The sequence below is a fragment of the Mchenga conophoros genome, linkage group LG6 (assembly GCF_057382185.1).
Source record: "Mchenga conophoros isolate Kocher_MC1m ecotype Shallow Benthic linkage group LG6, M_conophoros_male_GT1.1, whole genome shotgun sequence".
NCBI lineage: Eukaryota > Metazoa > Chordata > Actinopteri > Cichliformes > Cichlidae > Mchenga > Mchenga conophoros.
Genome location: NC_140531.1, coordinates 17,236,639 through 17,254,899, shown reverse-complemented (window position 1 = coordinate 17,254,899; position 18,261 = coordinate 17,236,639). Strand labels below are relative to the sequence as shown.

The window sequence follows — 18,261 nt, the reverse complement described above, 5'->3', positions numbered from 1 at the left end:
CTCTGTCATCATTTTAAGTGGGGGAACTTGCACAATCGGTGGCTGACTAAATACTTTTTTGCCCCACTGTATGGGTCAGAAAATGCATTACATTTACTGGTTCTTGATTTCGCAATCTTTTCACAATCCCTTTAAATTCAGTTAGCAAGAAATTGAGACTGAGCCTGAGGTCTGAGCTAAACAAAACGAATTTGTGAATCATTACAGGTAGCCATGTGATGCTGACGATGAGAAAAAGCAACAAATGATGACCATTTTGTACCACAGGGGAGGAAATTACCCGGCTAAAAGTAATAGGCACAAACAGTGATGTTGCCAAGTCATAGCTGCAGGGTGACGAGCCCCTCCATTGTGTCTGTGCAGGACTATATCCATGCTCATGTTAATCCTTCATTTCTTGTGAAAGTTCAATTAAATTCTATGACTGAAAATGTTTGAATATAAAAAGAGTTGCATGGCTAAGATCAGAGAAAACAGAAAAAAAATTCCCAGACATTTATATGCTCATATCTAGCATCTCTGTAGATTGTCAGAGGGCTTGCATCCAGCTTTGAATTGCTTTGAACGGTCAGAACACGCACGCCCCATCTATCACTTGTTATTATCTGCCAGTTTTGATGCATAAGCTCTTAAGGACAAGCCTAGAGAGAGTGAGACCTGATCGGTATGACATTTGATCGATTCCACTGTGCAGCTAGCAGTCTAAGTACATCCCTAAATCTCATGTGTTGCAATACCTCACTACCAGAAAAAAAAAAAAACATGTAAATGACTCAAGGCCAAGTTCAATTTGTCCTTTACAAGAGCACTAAATGCCAGATTGTTTTCAATCCATTTTAATGTAAATCAAGTCCAAATAAATAAATAAATAAAATACTCAAATGGGCTGTCAAGAGTAACCATGCTTTCACCACACACACACACACACACACACACACACACACACACGGCCTACTTTTTCAACAGCTCTCTTAAGTGGATCTATTTTAACAAGCTATCTTGTCAAACCAAATGTAGTTTAGCTTATTCTTCCATGAGAGCCCCCCACTGCATGACCCAAAACAAAGCATCTATCAAAGTGACCCGAAACATGATTTGTGATATGACAACATCTTATAATCCGGCGCTCTTCACTGCTGATAAACACTCACATTTCAAACATATTGATGTGAGATGTTGAAATAGCTCCAGCAGATAAGGAGGTCAACCAAATAATCTGTCCCACTCAAATCCCTCTAGCGCTAGCAGTGATACGGTGGAATGGGCTTCTGATGGAGGAGATGAGGCGAAATAGTGAGCCGAGGTCTTTGAAGGGGCTTGTGATACAAATTTTGGACACAGCAAATTTTAATTAATGTTATCAAGCCCTGTGACCTATAAATCTTCCAGCTTGCTTAAAAAAAAAACAAAAAAACCAAGTCAAAACCAACTGTTGGTAACCACTTCATCACGCAAATCTTGGTCATATTAATTCACCAGCTGTTTGTCAGCTAGAAATAGAAAATGAAGGAATACACAACCCAGCCACTTTATTAGGTACACCGCAGAAGTACTGGATCGGACGCACTTTTAGCTTCATGATAGGTTCAACAAGGTGCTTTTGCTCCATACTGACATGATACCATCACACAACTGCTGTAGATTTGTGAGTTAGACATCCATAGTGTCAATCTCTTGTTCCACCATATCCCAAAGGTGTTCTATTGAATACAGGTCTGCAGACTGTGGAGTACAGTGAACTTGCTTTCATGTTCAATTAAGCAGTTGAATATGAGCTGAGCTTTGTGACATGGTGTATTATCCTGGTGGAAGCAGCCATCAGAAGATGAGTACCCTGGGGATGAATAGATGAACAGCAACAATACTCAAGTAGGCTGTGGTGTTTAAACAATTGGTAACAGTTGGTAATAAGGGCCTAAAGTTGCCAAGAAAACATCCACCACACCGTTATACCACCACCACCAGCCTAAACCATTGACACAAGGCAGGATGATCTAGTTATTGATACCATTAATGCAAAACTCTGAGCCTACAATTTGAAATCAAGACTCATCAGAGCAGGCAATGCTTTCCCTCCCAATCTTCTATTGTCCAATTATGGCGAGACCATGCAAACCGTAGCCTCAGTTATCAGCTGACAGAAGTGACACCTGGTTTGACCATTCTCCTCTGACACAACATGCCCAACAATTTTAAATCAAGAGAACTGCTGTCACTGAATATTTTTCTCTAGACAACCTGTTGTCTTACAACTTAGAGAAGGTTATCTGAGTAAATCCCATCAGTACCACCGGCACAAACAACCATGCCCTAATCAAAGTCATTCTGATGCTTGCTTTAAACTTCAGCAGCTCATCTTGACTGTGTCTACATGGCTAAATCAAACTAATAAAGTGGCCTGTGAGTGTATCTTGAAAGCAAAACCAGAGTTTGATGACAGCTGACAAAGTCACTGAATATTATCATTTGGCATTTCACATTATTGATAAGACCCAGCAAAAATCAGTTTTCTATAAAATCAAACTTTGCTGCTCAACATTCATGATCCAGGTGTCAGACATCAGACCCTCCCACCCCCACAATCCTGAGTTGGATAAATGGTTAAGAAAATTGATGTATGGATGGATGTTTACATTTATCTCCACTCATAATTATACTACAGCACATCCAAGTAAAAATGCACTGAATTGTACTAGTTTCACCATGCTGTAATAAGGCTTGTTATTACAGCTTCAGTATTGGAAAAGCTATTCACATACCACCCAATCAATATTCTGCCTTGTGTATGAGCCTGCCACTTTGCATTTTCTAAAGCAGAAGTGGAGAGCAAAGTGGTGAAAATTATGCATGCAATGACCATGAAAACGGCGGTCCAATGATCACAGTGCAACATAACCTTTTAAAGTGGCTCACTCCATTCATCTTGTATGACAATTTGTTTTTCAAAATGTAATACATTGTTTTCCCGAGCCACAATGCTACCTTCAATACCATATGAGACGAACATGATGAGAGGCAGAGTGGAGAGGGAGGAGGGAGATATTTTAATAGCTGGATTTCTAAGAATATCTTCAGAAGTGCAGTCTGCCAAGCTTTTGTTTTTAACAACGGCTGGCATTCATTTTTACACTACAATAGGAGTGATGATGTCTTGGCTTTAGTTTGATTAACACATGATTTCTTTTGTTGCATCATTTATTTATCTAAGAACAGATTTACACAACATGCAGATGGAGTATAACGCACATGAACCTGCAGAGTTTTTGGATTATTTCATGCAATCACACAGCATTTATTTTTACTAAAACTATGTGCACACTGTGAAGGAATAAATGAAGCAGAAACCAAGACAAGAAAAGGGAACCCAAGCCTTAATTAGGACCATTACATCTGATTTAATAGACTGCAGATGAAATGTTGCTTTTACATATTTTACCTGCCGAGATTGTAAGGTGTGTGAAAGGTGGGTCCACAAAAAGCAAATCAACATTCCTGTATGAAACACTTTGTGCCATCGTCCTTTAAAAGATGCCACAAAAGATCTGATAAACTGCCATCAATTCTCATCAAAATATACTACCTGCCTCGAAATAGCCTACATGGAGGGGCGTGACTATGATCTGTAGTAGCTCTTTTCCACATTTGCATAGAAAGATAAATATAAGCACTTCAGTGATACTGTGAGAAGCTGGATTTTGACCTTTTCTCCTATTAAGCAAATACTCGTACACATCACATGAGTTGGTGAGCTATTCAAGTCCCCTGTTTAATGCTTGCACTATCTGGCAATCGAGTTCGAGTTGCAGGGTGGCTGCTATTGTCAACAAAAGGAAAAGGCTTGTCAGGAAATAGTCCTCATTAGTAATCAGACTTCTTGGTTTGGAGCAATCTCTTAGTTTTCATGGACAGCTCTGACCAACTAAACTCCTTTTGCTTCAGGAATAGATGTTCAACATCACAACAATAAAATCCTGCTTTGTACATCACATTTTAGGGGGAAAAATCCTTACATGGCTTCTGTTTGGAGCGGGTTATTGAGCTAATTCTGGGGGATAGGTGTTCTCTGCTACTGTGATGTGACTTCCATAAAAGCAGACATGGAAAGAATGATTCGATCAAACAAAGAAAGTCAAAGTGTAGCAGCTTTGCTTGTGGTTTTAGTTTGAATAGCAGCCGTACAATAAGTTAAAAATAGCAGCTACAGGGCTGAAGAAGGAAAGAGATAAACATTAGTCATTACAGAGGAATTCCAGCCCGTTTTGATACATGGGGTGAAATCAAAATTTAAACACAAAGAAGCCTCCATTAATACATCTCTTTAACGGAAAAGGTGGGCTGTAAAGGTTTCCTTATAAACAAAATACTGATTTTTTCCTCATTCACTGAGGTACCAAAAGGTACCACACTTCAGACTAAAAACATAACTGTACTTTATTGTGCTTGAATAACAAAGCACACTTTTCCAATCACAGGTTTTTTGGTTTTTTTAAACACCTTCAAATCTGTTTTTTATGAACGTCCCATCAAAATAAAATTATATTTTCCAGCACTTTTGTACACAGATTGGGGAGCTTTGGAAACTTTAGATTTTTGAGTACCTTTGTAAGTGGCAAATTGAAGGTTAACATGTCAATTTAAGCCTAAGAGCTCATAGTCATAGTAGTACAGTTACTGTATTGCAGCCACAGGCATATATTACCACCGAAGCAGCTTTTTTATTTAGATTTTATTTATTGCAAGCTCCTGAATGTGACACCAACCTGCTAACCTAAGAAATTTGTACTCTGGTACAAAGTTATAATGACAGCAGCTCTAGTATTGTGCATTTTGCTTTGTTATGTGAAAGAATATTAATGCCGCTTGATCCCAAATGCAAAGAATGGGCTATATGATCCATATCATTTCTGTTTGACCTTTAAAAAAAACAAACAAACAAACAAACAAACAAACAAACAAACAAACAAACAAACAAAAAAAAAAACACACAACAGATGTAAACAGATCCAGAATTCAAATTCTGTTCAAAAAGTTACTGGAAGGTTTTATCACCGTTTGAAATCTGGGAAATCCCACATGGGGAGGCAGGAAACCGTCTGCACCCTCCAGCATATCCCAACAAAGTTGCTCTACTCTAACGGACTTCCTGTAGTTTCCTCTGCATATCATAAAATTCTAGTCAACAAAGACCATGCATGAAGGCCACAGAAAATGGCACGATGCACATTTACCTGCAAGTAAATCATTACCCAAGTGTGATTTAGTATCTCCATCCTGATGTAGAAGCACTCTTTTAGTATAGGAACTCAACAACTGTTTTGAAAGCCGTACGTTGTATTTGTATATGTGGTATTATGATTGAGTAGTAGTAAAGTAAACGTGAATTGTGGGGATAAACATTCAAAATCCTAAGTGCCAGCATGGCCTTTAAAAGCAAGAGAGCTACATTTGTGTCAAGTCAACTCAAATTTATTTATTTTGAAGCACATTTAAAAAACAAAAACAAAAAAAAAAGATTAAAATTACATTAAAAAAGTAGAACAACAGATGAAAAAAAATGTCTATCCATGTTTAATGTATAGACATTTGCCTCTGGGAATCCAAAGCTAACTGCTGAACCTTGATGACTTGAGTGCAGCTCAATAAAACAAAGTGATGTAAGATGTCAAACTGATAACCCCAGTGCGGTACCAGCATGAATACCCTCGACCTTTTAACATTTATTTCAGTGGTTTGAGAGCAGGTGCTGCCTTTCCGATCGTCCTATAGACCTTTGATGGCATCGCTCGACGTCTCAGCAGTCATCGTTTATGGGTTACTGCATCATTCTTCTGACATCTCAGAGAAAACTGTTTGATTTGGATTAAAGGCAGGGTGACTAACTTCATATTCATTGCTGCCCTCTTCCTTTTCCAGCAATAAAGTGAGAAAAAAAGCAAAAGCAAAATTATTTACTCTTTAATTCTGGCAGAACTACTGGGAGAGTCCTCCCTCAGCCTTTCACCTAAATAAGTCGTTCAATAGAAGCTATGTGCACTCCACCTTTTCTAACAGTTTATAATACTACTCCCTGCCTACAGAGCCTAGAACATAAAGAAAACTAATCAAAAATCTAGACTTTATTTTCCAACATAGAACATGCAGTGATCAAAAGCTTCATAAAGGTTTTATATCCATCTAGAAAAAGAGAAACAAAATGCTGCGATGCCCCAAAATCCAGATCTCAACCAGCCTGAAATGCTGAACCTTAAAAGAGCTGTGCATCAACAAATGCCCACAAACCTCAATGAACTGAAGAAACACTGTAAGGAAGAGTGGGCGAAAGTTCCTCCACACAGAAGGTCACACAGGAAGTTATTAATCAGATGCTGATAAATGTGCTTCTACAAGCTGTTGAATCATGGGGTGTACTTAGTTTTTGCCCCCATACGCTGCATCTGCATTTTGGTTTAGTTTGTTTTAAATCAATTATGACATGGCGTAATATGTCATGTGTTGTTCTTCTTCAAAAGTTGTATTTAGAAAACCTAAAACTGAAAAGGGATATACTTTCCTTTTCAGTTTTAGGTTTGTGTACTTGACCTTTTGTTATTGGGGTATAATTTAATTCTTTCTTCTACTTTCGAATGGCCAAAATGTGTTTTGTTAGGTCACAGAGAACTTGATCTTCTCCTCCAAAATCAAATCGTTTCATTATGACGGTAAAGTAAACATTTGTGGAAAAAAGTTTGAGGAACGTCCTCCAGATCAGACTTATCACCCTGTGAAAATATTTGATGAATTGTGAAATAAAAATTATGACCAAGTTGACCCAGATCTATTTAGCAGCTTGTGATGTGTCGAATAAGAGTCCAAAACCTTTTCAAAACTAGAGTGTTTTCAAAGAGCTGATTGATGTGGTGAATAACACCCTGTTGAATCTTTCTAAAACATGCTGCTGGCTTCACATTTAAGATGGACATTGAAAAAAAATAAAAAATTTATACAATTTTAATATTTTTCTTTTTGAAGTCTAAATCGCAGCAAAAAAAAAGAAAAAAATTTCTGGCACAACTTCACCTGCTTCCAAGGTGCATGGAGAGGATGAAAGAATTCACAAAGTAGGAACTCCAGCAACACTTAAATAATTGACCAACGCGTTTCGGCTTGTGGCCTTCATCAGGGTCATAGTAAAACATTGTAAAAAAATTGCTTAAATACAAGACAGGAAACAGAAAAAGATTCAAATTAACCAGTCAAAACTTCATAGATAGGTCAGCTGACATATAATAGGTAGGTATTGGTTAATTGGCTAAGTCACGCCCAAGTAAATACCAGACTAGATCATTACTGATTATTCACATTTTGCTCAATGTTCAAGCCTTTTTGAAAATGGGGTTGTACAATAACCAGATTCATACAAATTTTCAGTTAGTGCAGCCGCTTTGACTCCAGCAACCTACGCATTGTGGGTTAGCATGTAGGTATGCAATCACAAGGGTGCAATTTTGCTGGTAAAGTGAGCTTTAACTCAAAACACAATTTCAACACACTGGTTTGAATACACAAGTATTACCTGGGTATTCTACACGTTAATACTTTGATCAGTAAAATAACCAGATAAGTAAAGTCTGAGGGAAAGCAGATGATCCCTTATGAAGGGTAGAATCATTCAATCATGCCCTTTACTAATGCAGAGGAACACGCCTCTAGTTACAGAGCGGCTTCAACTAGAGGAAGTGAATATATCACCAGTGTGTCTGTCTGAAGTGAAGCTGAATATCATTAATTTATACTAACACTTTACAGTGTTCATAGCTTTATGGTAAAGTGTCAAGAGTGTCAAGAAACTGTGCTTCTAAAACTACTGCACATAACAGACTTCAGGTTTCAATGTAGAAAACCTTTCTGAATCAGAATGACAGCTGACTTGGTCTGAATACAACAGTCAAGCAGCTGACACTGGGACACTTCTCCCCCCTTTCTTAGTTTTCAGCCTAGTCTGTTGCATTTACTCATGTAAAATATTAAGACATGCACTTTATCAACTTGATCTCAGATAGCTTCTGATAAATGTCTCTAAATATTTGCATAGAGTGCAGTAAAACTAAATTAATTTGAGCAATTTGCAAAGCAGTTTACAAAAGGTCAGGGAAAAAAGTTTAGTATTAATCTCTTATAACACTTTTCCTGAAAAACAGTTATTGCTGTATGATGCAATTTCAATAGAAATAAAAAAAGTAACTTCTCATGCAATGCTGTGTCATACAAAACAGTTTGCCACATTTTCCACATTCTTAAGTCTATCACAGATATCCAAGGGCAATTCATTTTCACATTATCTAAGGTTTACCTAAATTGCTAATCAACCTGCCCAAAAACAAAGGAAAAGGTAGACAGCAATGCTATGAAACACTAGAAAGAGAAAAAGCAAGAAAGAACATTTAGACATTAACATTTACATTACTTTCCCTTTAAATCTTTGCTCACACTATATTATGTTGTATCCAGCACATATTATGTTTTAACATTCACAACCCATCTAAGCATCTAGCACTGAAACTTGACTATCTGCCAAATAGTACTGCAATATCATCACTGTGAAAAGAAAGGTTAACACTGCTTGGCCAGAAGCTATAGCGTTCAAACATGTCATTTTAACTAGAACTTCAAGGTGCCAGCATTCAAAAAAGCACATGCTTTTCACATAACAATGCTTAATATAATAGTTAATTATCTCAGGTAGGTGCAACTCCTAGCTGGTCAATGTACAACTTTATTTTAACAACAGCTGACCTGAGCTGTTGTTAAGTCCACTATCATAATTGTCCTTCAAGTGATTCCACTATTGTTACCATAAATGCTGGAACCAATAAAAATGATGAGTAGCCATTTTATCTTTATATCTCCTGAAGTCAATTGTTGATAGTCCTGCAGTCTCAATGCATAAAACACTTAATACTGTTACCCCTCTGAAAAAGAAAGCTATGACTCAGGAGGCCAGTCCCATGGTTCAATTTACACTTTAAAGCATCAAAGCATTTATAAAGAATTTCAGCCAGTCTGGGAAGATAAGCTAGAAGTGCACATTACTCACTGTTATTGGAAGGAAACAAAAAAAACAACATTTTTTTAACAGGCCGAGACAGTCATAGTAACTCAGTTCAGCCTTTCATTGATTTAGCTGTCAGGACTGAGTCTTTCCAAACTGTCACAGATGTATCATCAAATGGAGCCGCTTTAGAATAAGACCAGATTTAGACTGTTTCTCTGTGAGTTAGCATTAACAATAAGTTGATTTAGACCATAAACGGGCCCCAAATGGATTTGACAAATCTTGAAGACATACCTTGCAGACAATACCTGATTGGAACTGAGATTACTCCAGCAATGACCCAAGGCATAGCTTCAAACTATGCAAGAACTATTCAGACAAATGCAATAAAATGCTACTCTGTCTGTCCATGTATCATAACGTATCATACCTCACAGCTACTGAGATGTTTGTTACATAAGGAGTACCTGTCAAACTGAGTGAAAGGCCTCATGAAGCATGTGGGGTAAAGTCTCCAAATAACCTCTGCAAGTTACCAGCTAGAATGTCAAAAGAATCTGGGTGTACTCTGCATCTCTGATCACCAGCGTTTCTTCACTGGCTCTCAGTTTAAAAAAAATAAAAAAAAATAAAAAAAATCACAAATAGCATTTAAAATCCTTTTCCTCATGTACATAGACTTTAATGAACAAGCTTGATAATATCTTAAGCTGATTCCACACATGAACTGAGAAAACTGTCAGAGGAATTGTCCAAAGCTCTCTCAGATGTAGGACACAGCAGGAGATAGTTCACATCAGCCATGCCCTCAGTACTGGAAATACTCTGTTTGGTTCAAGCGAGGGTGCTGCTGGGTAGCGTGATCATGAGAAAGGACACAAGACAACAGACGAACTAGGAAGTTTGTCGGTCAGAGACTGTTGAACATCCAGTCAAACCATGTCAGATGTTTTACATCCTGACATGTTTTTCCACTGGGTAATCTCTATAATACTATAATGCATGAAAACAGCTTTAAAGACTTATCATAATATCATCCTAGTAGAGCTCTTTGTAGTATAGTGCAGACTTCAAGAGTATCCAAATTAGGACGGCAGGCAAAGCTATCAGGATCCTGTGTTGTGGACAGACACCCTGCTCTACTTTAAACAAGCGGCCCAAAACTTCTCTTCGGGGCAAAAATTGCATAAAGATTAAATGAAACTTAAATGAAGTGACCCTAGCCATTTACTTAACGGTACAGTATTAATCTGTGTGCAAGAAAATACAAATGATAGCGGGCATAATTACCCCTGTGGCTCTTGGGCACAGTTTTATTATCAGCTTGTTGGTGTTTGAGAGCCTTCAACAGCGCCTGTTCCCAGTTTCCGCCATCATAACCATTAGCATCTTGACAAAATGCCTTTGTGAGCTGGCACAGTTACAGGCGAAACAATAAGTAGAGATGTAGGCCAAGTAGTAGGCTACACTACCCTGACCCTGTTTCTTAAAAGCAGGCAGTCACTGCAACAACCGCAAATGGCGAGAAATCTATGAGCAGTTAATCTTTTACTATTTGTTCAGCATTCTACATTTAAAAGCAAACCTAAACCAGAACAGTTTGGAGAATGGTACAAGTGACTCAGGTTTGAGTGAAAGAACAACACTCAAAGAATATTAATTTAACAGAAGTTGCAGGAAGACAAAAACCATTAATCAAAAATAATCAAATTAATAACGCAAGTTTTTCTTTTGGTTTCCTGGAATGTTTGTTCTCTGACAATAATTGGAAACTTTAAAACTAACTTTCAATTAAAAAACATATGCGATTACATCTAGACTACTGTGTGTGCAACAAGACTTTAAGTTGGATGTGTTGCCTGCTTGATAAATGTATTCTAGCCACACTTTGCCAATTGTGCATACGAGCTGATTAGTTTACAAATAAACTTGCAGAATGTAGTAATTCTAATAATTGGAATTGTGCTCACTGAAGTAAAACTTGTATAAACAATAAAGCTAATTGGTTATTCACTGCTGTGTGTTACAAGTCTACATTTGGTGGTCGCCTGAAATCTAAGTTTTCTCACTTACAAAGAAATGAACAGTCTCTAATTTTTTGGTAGTTTCATTTTAATACACAGAGAGAATATCAACCAAAAATCCAGAAACAAACCCCACATTTCATTAAAATTAAATATTGCTTTTAGTGTCATTGAGTAGAATGAGTATTTGATACCCTACCAACCAGAATTTTGACTCCCACAGATTGTTTGTGGGCACACAAATTACAATGAATCAATTACAGATACTCCCAACTTCAACTAGTTGTGTGTATATAACACACGCGTCCACAGAATCAATTTCTTCCATTACAACTTCTCCACCACCATAGGTGAGACCAAAGAGCTGTCAAAGGATGTCAGGAACAAGATTATAGACCTGCACAAGGCTACATGTGCTAAAAGACCATCTGCAAGAAGCTTGGTGAGAAAGTGACAATGCTGGTGTGAATATTTGGAAAGGGAAGAAATATAACGCACTTAGAAACGCAGTCTCCAACAACACCATTAGCAACGCACTATACAATAAGGTCCAACCGTTCAAGAAAGAACTTGTACAGGTCCAACTTAAGTTTCCCAGTGAACATCTAAATGATTCAGAGAAGGCTTGGGAGAAAGTGCTGTGTCCAGATAAAAATCAAGCTATTTGGCATCAACTCAACCTGTCGTGTTTGACGGAAGAGAAATGCTGAGTATGACCCAAAGAACACCATCCCTACAGTCAAGCATGGAGGTGGAAGCATTATGCTTTGGGGCTGTTTTTCTTCTAACGATACATGAAAACTTGAAGGTACATAAAGGGCAGGGCTATGTAATGTAAAACCTTAGACTTCCTGCCCTCAGCCAGAACACTGAAGATGACTCATGGATTGGTTATCCAACATGGCAGTAACCTGAAACATGCCACTAAGGCAACAAAGGAGTGGCTAAAGAAGAAGGACATCAAGGTCATGGACTGGGTCACTCAAGTACATGTATTGCTTGAGGATCAAATACTTTTTTCACTCAATGACATTTAAATGAATTTATAACTTTTCTGTAATAGGTTTTCTTTTTTTCCTGGACTTTTGTTTGATATTTTCTCTCTCTGCATTAAAAGGAAACTATCAGAAAAAATAGAGACTGGCTTTTCTTTGTAAGTGAGCAAGCATACAAATTCAGCAGGGAACAAAGTAATTATTTTCCCCACTGTACTCCAGAGGTAGTTACCACTAAACTGTCATGTGGAACAAGTTTCCCTAACCACACTCCTGAAGTAGGATGTGACACCAGGCAACTGTTCCCACCCAGTGCTTATCAACGCTCCCATTAAATCTTTTTAAAGCAAAAACAGGAAAAACAAAGCACACTTCTCAGAGATATTTCATGTAACTACAGTGTCCCAAAATACTATATCTCAAGCTTTTAACGGTCTCTAAATTCTTGTTATGCAAGACATTATATCTCTCCGATGACACGCATCTCTTTCAAACCCTGTTAAATCCTGAGGCCATCTGCCTATTTGTCAACAAACAGCAGACAATGAGGCATGATGGGTGCATTATCTGACCTGCTCCAGGGCTAAATAAAGACACTGCATAAAGAAGGAGAAAACAGGCATTCCAGTTGTGGCTTTTTAAACCCACTTACACCTATAGCTCATCCAGACCAGCTAATCCTGTTTACCCTCAAGAAAACTCACTGTGGTGATTTCACTGTTATTTCTATGAAAAAGACATGACTGCCAAAATGGTGCAACGAACACAAATGCCCTCTTTTGTTTAGGGAAACAAAAAGACCATTTACGGAAACAATGAGCACTGAATATTATTCTGAAAATAAAATAAACAGACAGTCATGCTGACAGTCAACAGTCCTATACCACTTCGGACTACCTTCAGATACAGTGATGCAAGAAGAAAGAGGTGTGACCCTGAAATTGGGCTGATGCGACAGATAATTGAGAGAAGCAGATAGCATTTCATTCATGTGTCAGATTAAAGGGCTCTTTGTTACTGCCAGAGAGGGCAAAGCATGCCTGGAGAGAGCACAAGCATCGCCCTCACTCTTACAGCTTTTGTGCCAGACTGCTTGCAAATGAAGGGAGAATGTGTGTGTGCTTGTGGGCAACATATGCACACAAGCAGTGAATTATGAAAAAGAAAAAAAGAAAAAAAGACTCAAGTGTTCATATTAACACTTGTCTACCATCTTGGGGATTATCTTATTGCAACCATCGCTAGTTTCTAGTCAGGGCAAAAATAGCCTGTATCTGCTGATAAGAATAAAGCTACTAAACTCAATTTCACAGTTTTAAAGCGTGACACATAATAATTCCACAGAACAACTACTTTTCGGGATTTATTCCTGCACTGGGAAGTAATAAGGGTCCCAGGCAGCCTATTTAAAGAAATAAAAAGGGAAGATGCAAGTTTAGAACAATTAATTTCACTTATGACAGCCTATCTCAAAGGAGGATCCTCTGTGTCAACATCAGTCCCACAGATGATAAAGTGGGCAACAAGGCACTATCAAACACAAACTGCACATGCTCAGAAGCACAAAGACAAAGAAAGAGACCTTAAAATATCACTGAAGAAACAGAATAAAACTGATTTGCCTCGTTGACACAACTAGAAATACAGAATGCCTGGAAAACAGTAGCCTCGTAGAAGGGAAATTAAATGCAAGTAGATATCATAAAAAAGGATAAAGACATGCCCAAAAAGAGGCCATCTAAGCTATAGCTACAGCTAAATACAGATTTAATACATAGTGTTGCAGCAGGTAGTTCAAATACAGTGGCTCAAGACAAACTGAAGCACATGGACAGACAAATTCCAACACTCCACATTTTAACATTTGAAAAAATGAAATGAGAAACGTCAACTTTATGAATGAAATTATGATTTTACTATACGCCATCTTCCAGAAAGCCCTGTAGCATAACAAGATCACTTTGGTTAATGAAGCCCTGTGGCACAGACTGCATTTTCAGATACATGAATAAACCTATCCCATATTAAATAAATCATAACTAAATAGAAACATCACAGAGTTTTATTTGTGGCTTCTTCTGCTACGAGCCTTCAGGCTGTAGTTCTTTGTGATAAACACAAATACTTTGATGTGATGCATCATTTTCATAAAGGAAATCAAAACTAACACTTAAATGATCATAGCCAGTGTATTCATATAGTTGTGGGCTGCATAGCTGTCTGCCATCGGCTCTATGACCTTGTATTCAGGTAATGCCGCCGTTACATTCCACCCATCTCCTGTGTCACCTAACAGAGGAGCCATGATTCCAGCTCAGCCTGGCTCCTCTTCACAGAGCGTCACATTAGTCAGTGCTTTATTGGGCCTAGGAGATTACCTACCCTATGTAAGGCAGCGGTATACCTCTTTCATTCTCTTATATTGGGATAACCGCAAGAGCCCCGACGTCCCACTGCTTCATTTTAAAGTGCCCATGTATTAACAGTATTTACACCCTCTGAGATGTCCATTAAACACAATAAACCCTAATGAAGGAATACTGATGTTGCCTAATTGCAGCCTTTTATTTCCTCATTTATTTCTATCCTATGTAGCAACATGTAATTATGTGTGATTATGCATTACAAGGCTGTCTTTGCAAATCTACAATAAAGTCTGCTAACTAAAAGAGAATTACATCAGCAGACAGATACAGACAGTAACGTTTATTACTGGCTCAACTGAGAATTAACACCCCAGTCTGCAGCTCTTTCCAGCTTTCAGCACACCGTTTCAGTTAGCCAGAACAAAAACAAAACAGTGGCACTTCCTCTAAAGCTGTGGGCAGCCACTTAAAGCACAAGGCGCAAACAAACCGATTCTACACTACCTGCCTTAAAAAGGGGGGAAACAAGTGTAAACGAGTGACTACTAGACAAAGTCAAACATTTACTCAAGCCCAAGAGACCCACACATTTTCCCCCTCAAAAGTTGGCATGGGGTTAAAACACCAGTGACCATTGGACTTAACATTTTGACAGAAAGCCAGATATCAATATCTCAGACTTGCTAAATGTTGAACTTTGTTCACCAATTCATCTGTGTTTCAAGAAGTGCCATGTATAATCTGTAATCTAGTGGGATGAAAACTGTAACTCAGCTTCCCTTTGTCCTAACCAGTGTGGTTTGGGGATTGTTTGGTTTTTTAAGCCCACTGATTGGCCAATAGAGCAGGCTGTAACACTTTGGCAATAATTAGTTTCACTTCGTTTTAAAGAAATATTCATTACTTTTGTTTTAATAGTTAAAAGGTTAGAAAACATTATTTAAAAAAAAAAAAAAAGCTCAACTATCAATTTGTGTGGCCTGTTGTCATAATGTGCACAAATCATGTTGTACACCCAATAACATCTTGACACAAGTGCTTTCAGTTTCTCTGGCTCCATTCAGGGTGGGTGCTGCTATGCTTTAGACATGCAAAACAAACAACAACAACAACAACTACAAAAAACGTGGACACCTGTTGAACCATTATGAACATGTATGATCAAGAGTAATAAGCACATAAAGACATAGTAAAAAGAAAGTATGCCATCTTTCAGGTCTGTGTCTTTATATATCAGGATATAACAAAAAAATTTCTGTTCCTTAGTGGGTCCGCTAAAGAACAGAGCTACTATTTAATTCCTGCTAATCACTGATAACCTCTATAAAAGCAGACGTTTTGGTAGTTTGTTGGTCTGGAGCATTCAGCTGTGTGTTATCACAATGCCAAGGAGCAAAGACATCCACAGTGATCTCAGAGAAGAAGAATTGTTGCTGCCCATCAACCTGCAAAGTCTAATAAGGCCATTTCCAAATGATATGAAGTAATTCTGCAATGGGAAATATTATTGACAAGTACAAAACATTCAAGACTGTTTCCAGTGTTCCCGGGAATAGAAATCCCAGTAAATTGACCCCAAGGTCAAACATTATGCTGCTTTTGGTTTCTACCTTATTCAGAAGGGGTAGCAACAGCAGGTAGCGCTGCATATTTAAGTTAACAGTTTAAATCCCAGAAAGTTGATTCTGTTTTAGTGGGAGGGAAGTCTCATCAATCAAGTTTCCTGACATCTTCACTCCCAGCTGAACATCAAGTCCAAGTGTGACTGGGAATATGATCCCAAACACAGCCTCAGATCTACAAGCAGAATGGCTGAAAAAGAAAACAATCAAGGTGCTACAATGTCCCAGTCAAAGTCCAGACCTCAACGCAATGGAAATGCTGCAGCAGGACTTTTAAAAGAGCTGTGTATAAACAAATGCCTGCAAAACTCAATGAACTGAAGCAACGCTGTAAAGAATAGAGGGACAAAATTCCTCCACAGTGATGTGAGAGACTGAAAGTCATACAGAGAATCATTACTTCAAGTTATTGCTGCTAAATATGATTGTACAAGCTACGCAGCTCTTCATTCACCGCTAAGCATTTTGACTTAGCTTTTGTTAAATAAATAATGACGTGGTGAAATGTGTCGAGTCTTGTTGTTCATCAGAGGTTGTATTTAAATTATTTTAAAACCTGGTAAGAACCAGATGATTTTTTAACTACGTCTCAATACATAAAAACTTAGAATTCCCATATTCTTTCTTTACCATAAGTGTGAAAGCCACTGCAGAGGTAATCCGTTTGAAGCGAAAATATGCCTTTTTTTGCACATTGTTCCTCTGGCTGTGTGCAAACTTGTGTATTTGATGCAGACTCTGGAAAAATAAAAACTTGCCATACTCAGATCCAAGAAAATAAAGAAACAAAACATGTTTATGCTGTGAAATTCATCCCTTGTATTACACCAGTGCTGCTTTAAACAGATTGAATTTGTTAGCCAAGACAGGTCCAATGAGCCATGACAGGGCAAGACTTCATAGGACCAAAATATAAAAAAAAAAAAAAAACTGTCTCTGAATACAGATATTGTACTCTGCCACACAGATTACGGTTTGTTTGTTTTTTTTTTCCTTTCCTCTATTTAAAAGTAAACTTGAATACCGGATTATGTATCAACAGTTCAGCTGTTGCACTGACAAAAGTTCAGCTCTCTATTCTCTGGCCTGCTCATCTTTACTTTCACTTTTAACTGACAGCTATATACCCCTTGAACCTTGTATCGAGATAGCGTGAAGCAGATCGACCAACTGGGGGGGGGGGGGACAAAACAGCGTAACACTCAGACTGTGACTGTGTGAAGCAAACTCTTCTTTGCCCCCATCTATAGCAAATTCCTGACTCCAGGCACAAACAGGGCCGGCACATGAGCCCGTTTTTCTAAAAACAACTGAATAGTGGCGTTTATAACCCAAGCCCACGTGCTGCGAGTCATCACAACCACTGCTGATGAGTTGTGACACAGAGAGACAATACTCTTGGGGAAACCATGTAGTATTTAATCAATGTAGGGCTCTGGCAGATACTACCAAAGAGAAAACTATGACCACTGTGATAAATCAGACTATCATGTGGAAAGCTGTAGAATGTTGTAAGCATAATGAAATGCACAGCACCTCCTGAAAAATGACACTGTCCATGATAAAAATGCAGTCCAGAAGAGCTGCAGTGAGACAGAGGAGCCTGTACAGATCATATTTGTACAATGATGGCTTTCTCAGCTTAAAGGGGAAAAAAAACACACACACACAAAAAAAACAATTGTACATATAGTCACTGGAAGCTGCTACTAAAAACAATACTTCCCCGTGATACTGCATTTACATTGTCTGCTTTTCCAGTCAGCGGTCCTCGCTTGCAATCACATGTCTGTCTAAAATTAATAATAGCAACAGACAGACAAGACTGGACACAAAAAATAAAGAAATAAATGAGGAAAAAGCGAAAAAAAAAGCTTTGCTTTTGCAGCATCCTGGTGACACTACAAACGTGTCCAATCAAAGTAGGTCAGTGTAACATGGGTCAGTATAAGAGTGGAAAGACAAGTTAACTGATCGCTTTTTGTCTGAAAGGCATTTAATCATCATCTGCTTTGTTAATCAATTCACCGCTTAGTTTTTCTTCTTGGTTAAATGAAGTTTTCAGGCTCTCAGCTGTGCTGATATTTAGCTGATGGGATAGTTTGTGTTTAGTAGTACTTACAAATATCTCGCCATGAGTCAGACATCTACTTGCAGTTCATTAGCCTCCTCTGTGGGGGTTGGCGTTGGGAGTAAACTATACTATATGACTATAGGCGAGCC

General features: G+C 38.2%; 1 protein-coding gene across 9 annotated transcripts in view; it reads right to left on the bottom strand.

The window, feature by feature from the left end:
* lrba (LPS-responsive vesicle trafficking, beach and anchor containing) overlaps positions 1–18,261 on the bottom strand; it is a 188,273-nt gene that overhangs the window by 168,179 nt on the left and 1,833 nt on the right. The window lies entirely within an intron of this gene.